Here is an 8,457-nt window from a genome sequence, read left to right on the forward strand (position 1 = left end):
CACACTTGGGTCTGCGGGTTATTCACCTAGCAGCAAGAGAATTGAGCTGGAAAATACTAAGTGTTGCTGGTCTGCGAGTTGGGTCTGCGAGTTGGGTCTGCGAGTTGGGTCTGCGAGTTGGATGCACGTGAAACCAGGCCTCACCAATGTTCGCTGTTTACACCGACCTGGGCATGCGAGAAAGACCAAGAGAAGACCAGGTCGCACAACAAGTGAAAAGAGTCCAACGCGTTCAAAGACAGATCCTGCGAGATGAGCATGCGGCCTGAACAAAGGAGGAACCGAGTCGCAGGAACACTCGCTGTTTACACCTACTTGGTCCTGCGAGTTGATTCAAAAGGATGCCAGGCCGCACACCAAAAGAAGAAGCCAAAAAGTTTAAGTGTAAATTACTGCAAGTCAGGCATGCGGCTCGGCGTGAAAAAAAGACCAGGCCGCACTATTTTTCGCCGTTTACACCGGCCTGGTCATGCGAGACGGTCCAAGAGCAGCATAAGCCGCACACCAGGAAAAGAACCTAAGGCGTTGAAGTGCTAAAACGTGCGGCCTAGTCATGCGGGACAGACAGGGAAGGTCCCAAGCCGCACGAATATTCGATGTTTACACCGGCCTACGAGTGCGAGTTAGTTCAGAGAGGAGACCAGGTCACACGATGAGAAGAAGCAAAACGATCGGCCAAGGTTTAAATGTGCGACCTGGGCGTGCGAAATGGTTAAGAATCTGCCCATGCCTCATAAACGTTCGCAGTATACACCTACTTGGGCGTGCGGCTCAGCTCAGAAATCATACCAGGCCGCATATCAGGATAAGGCCAGAGCGTGCAAAAGAGATTTTTATGCGACTTGGGCATGCAAGACGGTCAACACCAAGTCCCAGGTCGCACAAGAATTTGCACTTTACACCGGGACGGGTTTATTGGATCAATTCAACTGGGAGCCAGGTCGCAGGTTAAGAAAAGGTGCCAGGTCGTCCAAGGTTTAAAATGTGGGGCTTTGATAGTATTTTTTTAGCCTACTAAGGTCAATTAACCTCTTGTGTTGTAGCACTTGAGGGTCAATCCAAATGGAGATTATCTAGACACCAAGACTATGAGGATCAATTCTTAATCCAAGTCTAAAGAAACAGGTTGGTGATTAAGTGATCTAAAAACATAAAACAAACAAGAAACAAACAATACTTAAGAATAAGCAAACAAGAGAAATAAATCAAAGACTCAAATTCAAAATAAGAGAAAGATAAACCTCTAGATGTGATCATTGATCAGGGTGCTTTAAATGTGAATTCATGATGCTAAGCAAACAATGCAACACTTGCAATTCTTTAGTCTAGACTTCCAAATCAGATTAATTCATTCTCATGACAAAAATCCCTTTGTTAATTACCAATTCAAGACTAATTCCCATTAGTGAGTAAGCAATTAACAAGCATAAGGTTCCAAGTCTATAATGACCAGACAGCCTATTTGTGCATCAAAATAAGAGCTAAGATAGACTGAATCTTACACAGAAAGATATAGCAAGCAACCAAATGATCTCAATTCCAATTAACTTAGAACTCTAAACTAGACTAATCATCTCGTGAAGGCATTAATCTCTATACTAATCCACTTTCAAACCAAATTCCCATTTGTGAAATATGAATTAATAAGCATTAGGAGACAGTTCTAATATGTCATTTATGCATCAAACAAACATTCTCATGTGGTTCAATTAACATAAACCCTTAGCTTAGCTCATTCAGGCATTTCATCAAACACCTTGTGGGTGGAGAAATGCCTAAGTTCTAGATCAAGCTTATAATGAAAGATCTAGCATTAAGAGCAGCTAACTAAGAAAAGGAAATGAGAATCTAGAACCTAAACATCATAAATCAAACATCAAAGCACCCTAATCTACACACCTAGAAGCTTAAAAGAAGACTACTCTCTAATCATGATTAACACACCTAATCTTTTGCAAGAGATGATGTTAAACATGATTAGGAGCAAAGATAAGAAGATGAGATGATAAGAAACAGCTTTAGATTGATTCAATCCTCTAGATATCTCTTAACAAACTCGTTTTTGACTAAAGGGGAAAAGAAAACAAAGAGAGAATGAAAGATAAAAAGTAAGATCTAGGGTTTTTGTCCCAAAAAACTATTTATACTAAGGGTCTTGGACAGGGTCAGCCCAGGACAAACTGGGTACTGACCCGGCTCAGTTGGGTCTGGTGGCTGGTGTGCGAGATGGTCACGTCCATGGCTGACCCGCACACCCATCTCGCACAAAAAGGCGCTCAAGACTCCTAGATGGTCAACTCCTTTCTCAGCCCCACATCCATCTAGCACTTCATCTTGCATGTTCTTGTGCGGCTCAGTTCCGCTCCTTCCCCACTCGCAAGCCCAGGTCGCACACTCCAGAATGTATATGTGCGAGATGGTCACTTCCTTGCCCAAGTCGCATGCCCAAGTCGGTGTAATTTGCGAACACATGTGTTACATGGTTCCACTTCATGTCCAACTCGCAGGCCTATCTCGCACAGCATTGTGGACTTAGTCAAATTTGATTCTAGAAGTCTCTACCTTTCTCAGAGTCTCCTTACACTCATCTCTAAAGTCGCAACCACTTTCCAGAGCATGAACGTTTATGGGTGCGAGTTAATCAGGTTGCACACCAAGTCACATCATTTCTAATTTTCTTGGACCACTCCGCGTTTGATGCATGATAACTCCTGGAATACTGGTCCAAATGGCTTGATTCAAACTCCAGTGGCAAGGCAGCTCAATTATCTAGACTGTTGATGAAGAGTGCAAGTGCTTCAGAGGGATGGAAGGGTTCCTGGAGGGTTGATCGAGGACGTGCATTGCACGGGTCCAAATCGGCTTCTAGACATGTGTCCATTCCGGAAACGTTATCTTCTTTCTCATAGCTCCAAATTGAATGATCTCAAACGTTATGGAAATAGGACTCAAGTATCTTGAATCTTGATAAAGTACTTGTAATCTTAATCGGTCTGGAAGTGCATTTTCCCTCGCAATATTTGGAGCTCATCGGGTCGGTCTAAAACGGTGGCGAGACAGGTGCTTCTTCCGGTGAGCTTAACTCTCTGATCAAAACTCCAAATCCAATTATTATACCTGATCTGGATCCGTGATTCAATCGTCTCCAACTATCATGAAGATCCTGTAAACCAAATCGGAGAGGAAGACTTCCCAGTAAAGACGTCTTTGAGGCATATCGGATTTCTCCGGAATGAGTGCGAGACATGTTCGTCTTCCAGTGGCCATATCTTTCAGCTCAGTGCTCTACATTACCTGATTTGAACTGTTCTGGGTTCTTAAATCAATTATCTCCAACTTTCATGAAGACCCCAACAGCTGAATCGGACAGCAAAGACCTTCCGGTAACGTGATTTCTGAGATGTATCTGCACCCGAGATTTTTGGCCGAGAAGCTTAAGCGACCAGTACGTGTTTTGGCCGAGAATCCTACCCGCGGTATGGATTTTAGCCGAGAATCTCCGACTAGCAGTACAAACTTTTTCCCGAGAAGCTCCATAATGCCTTTTTTCACCATTTTTATCATTTCAACTCCATTTCTTCATATGGGTCACATTCTCCACTCCAAATAGGCCTCATAAGTACCTGTTTAACACTCTAAACCATGCAAAACTCTCTTGGACCTAGTGCTATCTCCTCAGTCCTAAAACAATGTCTAAAGACCTAAAATGTATGCAAATGAGACATGATTTGGACTCAAATATGTACACTAAATGATGCAATTTATGAATATATCAACTCGCCCACACTTATCATTTGCTTGTCCTCAAGCAAAAAGAACAAATGAGAGACAGAGGTTGAATGCTTGGGAGTTCACATTTCTTAAAGAGAGAGAGTAATCATCAAAAGAGTTCAACTCATGGTCCTAGTTACTAATTCTAAATTACAATACAAACTGGTTTTTTCATAAAAACTAGCCATGCTCATCACCAAGTGAACCAAACTCAAGTGTCAACCTTCACAAGAATTCCTAACTCCGGCCCTTCGACATTCATTTAAGTATCATGTGGATCATGCTCATGCAAATCATGTGAACTCATTTGGCTAAGGGGTGAGGCTATGAGACAAAGATGATCTCATTCAAAGTTTATGGGTTCAACGCAGCTCAAGGGATCACTCAAGAAGGAATAAACTTTAATACAAGGCTAAGGGTAAAAGGCAACTGAAGCATACAAGAGTAGAATCCCATCTACCCAATGCTTCAAGTTAACTCTACACTCATGAAGAAACACCTAAGCTACCCTTCTCTCAAGGCATTCATTGCCTTCTCAACCCATTTCTCACTTCACTCTCAATCTTTTTCTCACCAGGGGATTCATCTTTTCATTTTCAAACTCAGGCTTTGGGGTCTAAACCTTTTCACTTAGCTCCTTCTCACTTAGCATTGTCTAGCCTCTTTTCTTTTCTCTTTAAACACTTTAGCCTTTTTGGCTTCTTTTCTTTTCTTTTCACTTAGAGGCTAGACTTTACTTTTCAAAACACAAGAGCTTTCTTTCTTTAAACAACAGACCCCAAAACCGATTTCTTTTCTTTTCCATCTGATATGTTCATAATTTGCATCATTTAGGCTGTATATTTCATTCCAAATCATATCTTATTCCATGCATTTTAGGTCCTTAGGGTTTGTTTTAGGACTTAGGAGATGCATTAGGTCCCAATGAGTCTTTGCATGTTTTGAGTGTTTATCAGGTGTATTTGGAGCTATTTGGAGTTGAAAAGATGAATCCAGGAAGAGAAATGGTGATCAAGGCTTGAAAGATGGTGAAAATGGGTTTTGGAGGTTCTTGGCCATTCTCGCGTACCGCAGGAAGGTTTTTCTCGGCCATTCGCATGTACCGCGGGTGGATTCCTCGGCCAAAACGCGTACCGGCTAGTTAAGTTTCTCGGCCAAACTTTGCGGGTGCAGACACATTTCCGAAATCGCCTGTCCGGGGAACCTTCCGGTCCGATTCAGCTGTCGGGTGCTTCATCAAAGTTGGAGAAGATTAGATCATGGTTCCAGAGAAGGTGGAATCATAGGATTTGGAGGCGTGAGCAGAGAGTTAAGCTCGTCGGAAGGAACCCCTGTCTCGCTGCCGTATTGGATCGACCCGATGAGCTCCGAAGAATGCGAAGGACGGTGCATTCCAGACCGATTCAGTTTACAGGGCCTTCATCAGAATCCGAGATATTTGAGTCCTCTTTCCATAACGTCTGAGATCATTCAATTCGGTGTTATGAGCAAGAAGATAACGTTTCCGGAATGGACACATGTCCAGAAGCCTCTTTCTGATCGTGTCAATGCACTGCGAAGATGAGCCCTCCAGGAAACCTTCCACTTCCCAAGCACCGAAGGTTCCTTCACCAAATTTGAAGATGTCTTACTCCTCTATCCTCTGAAACTGGAATCACACCATTCGGACCAGTACCCTAGAAGTTATGCTTCCCTGAATGCGAAGTGGTCCGAGGAGCCCTGAACGCTGCGAGATTGATAACCCTTATCAAAGCTTAAATTATGCTAAGGGAAAGATGGTACGGTGGAATGCCACGGTCCACATCTGACCGTTGCACTTGATTGCAGTTTTTCGGGGTTTGACACGATCTTCATGCCACGGCGTACACTTGACCGTGGCAAGGTAACATTTGGCCGCGGAAGGATTTTACTTACATTCGGGATTTGACACGACCACACGCCACGACTTTAGACTTGGCCGTGGCAACTTTGTGCAATCTCTCGGCATTTGACACAGTCTCCACGCCACGGCTTTAAACTTGGCCGTGGCAAATTTTTGCAATCTTTCGGCGTTTGACACGGCCATGCATCACGACCAGAGGGAACCCGTGGCACCATGATTCATCCAAGAACAAGAGACACAGAACTTGACACGGTCACTTGCCATGGCTTGACCAAAACCTGCTAGACCGTGGCAACTTCTTCTTTACCCACCAAAGTCGGGTCAGTACCCGGTTTGTTCCGGGCTGACCCGGTTCGTCCAAGGCTACTATAAATACTTTTTAGACCTAATTTGGAGAGAACCTTACCTTATCTTTAGTCTCCTTTTCCCTTTTTGGTGAAGGAACCATTGTTTTAAAACCTTGTTTTGAGTTTAATATCGATTTGAAGAGTGTTTTCCATCTTGTCTATCATTTCTCATCATCAAATCACTCTTCTAATCATGATTAACAACACATCTTGCAAAGGATCTAGTGTGTTGATCATGATTAGTGAGTAATCTCCATATTAAGGTCTTAGATATGTAGATTAGGGTGCTTAAGTGGTAGATTAGTGAGGTTAGGGGTTAGATCATGCATATTCCATTCTCTACAACCTGTTCTTAATGCTAGATCCATACAAATCATATGTGGTCTAGATTCTAGACATTTCATGCACCAAAAGTGTTTGATGAAATGTCTGAACCAAGGTTGTTAGAGGTTTAAGTGTTATTCATCATGGGAATGATTGTTTATATGCTTAAATGACAGATTAAACTGATTCTTAATGCTTGTTAATTCATGTTTCACTAATGATGATTAGGTTAGAAACTGTTTTGGCATAGAAGTTGATACCTTCATGAGAGGATTAACTTAATTAATGATGTTTAAGTTGAATGGATTGCTTGATCATATGGTTCATTAGCCCATTAGTCTATCACTGAAGGCACCCTAATCCACTATCATGTCTAAGACCTTTCTCATTATCATACATACATTCTCATCTCATTTAGCTCATTTACTTGCTTATTTAAGTTGATCATTAGCTTTAATCCTTGTTTTTCCATTCTTAGTGGTCATTAATCATCAAAACTTCACTCATTTGGCTTGAATTAAGAACTGATACTGTATCTTAGTGTCTACACATGATGGATTGATACCCTTTTTACTGCACAGTGACAAAAGGGATTGATAACCCCTCATTTAGAGCCTTGAAAACTCTAAGTTACCAATTGGCGCCGTTGCCAAAGTGTGATAGCATTGAGATTGTGTCATTTCTTGAGATCAAGCATTTTCTTTTGTGTTTTCTAATTTCTTTCAAGTTCTGTTTGTGATTTTAGGTGCATGAACACCAGGTCCAGATCAAGAAGCTGTGGTCCACCTTTCCCCTTAAACGACAACATTAATCTTTTGGTACCAAGGAGGAGAAGGGACAGGCGTGGCAGACAGATTGATCAGGCTGATATGGAAGACCAAAGAGAGCATGTGGTGGACATCGAACAACCGGTTCAGGAGCAACAGGCTCAGGGTAATGGAGCTGGTAATGGAGTTGGTCAAGGGTTACATCAGGGTAATGTTCATCAGGAACAAGTGCATCAACAGCAAGCTTATGTCCACCAGGGACACGCTCCAGCTCATCAACAGAGGCATCAGGCCAATATACAGCAAAGACAACAGGTGCACCACCAACATCAGCCCTTCCAACACCAGAAAAGGAGATATGAGCAGCCACAAGTCTATGTTGGAGAATATGACAGGGCTAATGCTCATCAGTATGGAGCTGGAATTCAGGCACCACCTGTGCAAAACAACAACTTTGAAGTAAAGGCATCCTTGTTGAATATGGTCCAGAACTCAAAGTTCCATGGATTAGCAATGGAAGATCCCTTGGAACACTTGGATCAATTTGATAAAGTGTGTGACCTGACAAAGATAAATGGAGTTTCTGAGGACAGCTTCAAGATAAGATTATTTCCCTTCAGTCTTGGTGACAAAGCTCACCAATGGGAGAAGAATCTTCCAAGAGGCTCCATTCAAACCTGGGAGCAATGCAAGCAAGCTTTCCTATCTAAGTTCTTCTCCACCTCAAGAACTGCAAAACTGAGGAACCAAATCTCTAGCTTCACTCAGCACAGCAATGAGAGTTTTGGTGAAGCATATGAAAGATTCAGGAGCTACACAAACCAATGCCCACACCATGGGTTTAGTGAGGCTTCCCTTCTCAGCACACTATATAGAGGAGCTCTTCCCAAGATTAGAAACCAGCTGGATACTGCTTCCAATGGGAACTTTGTGGGAAAGGAGATACATGCTGCTTTAGAGCTAGTGGAGAACTTAGCAATGAGCAATGACACTTATGGAGACGACTATGACAGATCAAATAGATCTGAAGGTTCAAGCTCAGAACAGAGGCTCACTAGAGAAGTTAAAGAGTTAAGGAATGAATTGGACAAGTTGAAATTCACCACTCAAAAGCCAATGCACTTTGTAGGAGAGTATGAGGAACCTTCTCAAATCTTTGAGAACATAAGTGAAGAAGGTCTAACTCAAGAGGAGCTTAACTACATTGGGAATCACAGGTTCCAGAGATATCAGTATGGCAATGCAAATCAGAACCTCTCTTACAGGAATCCCAATGTAGCTAACCCACAAGACCAGGTCTATCCCAATTCTCAAGCTCCAAACAACTTTGTTCCCAAGAACAACTTTCAAGGGTCATTCCAACCCA

General features: G+C 42.6%; 1 non-coding gene across 1 annotated transcript; it reads right to left on the minus strand.

Moving 5' to 3' along the window:
- Nucleotides 1-7,826: 7,826 nt before the first annotated feature.
- On the minus strand, nucleotides 7,827-7,933 carry LOC112089453. The gene has a single exon (XR_002901091.1). It is a non-coding gene; the product is annotated as a small nucleolar RNA R71 (small nucleolar RNA).
- Between the last annotated feature and the right edge of the window lie 524 nt (nucleotides 7,934-8,457).

Source organism: Eutrema salsugineum, unplaced genomic scaffold, assembly GCF_000478725.1.
Source record: "Eutrema salsugineum unplaced genomic scaffold, Eutsalg1_0 scaffold_12, whole genome shotgun sequence".
NCBI classification, from domain to species: Eukaryota; Viridiplantae; Streptophyta; class Magnoliopsida; order Brassicales; family Brassicaceae; genus Eutrema; species Eutrema salsugineum.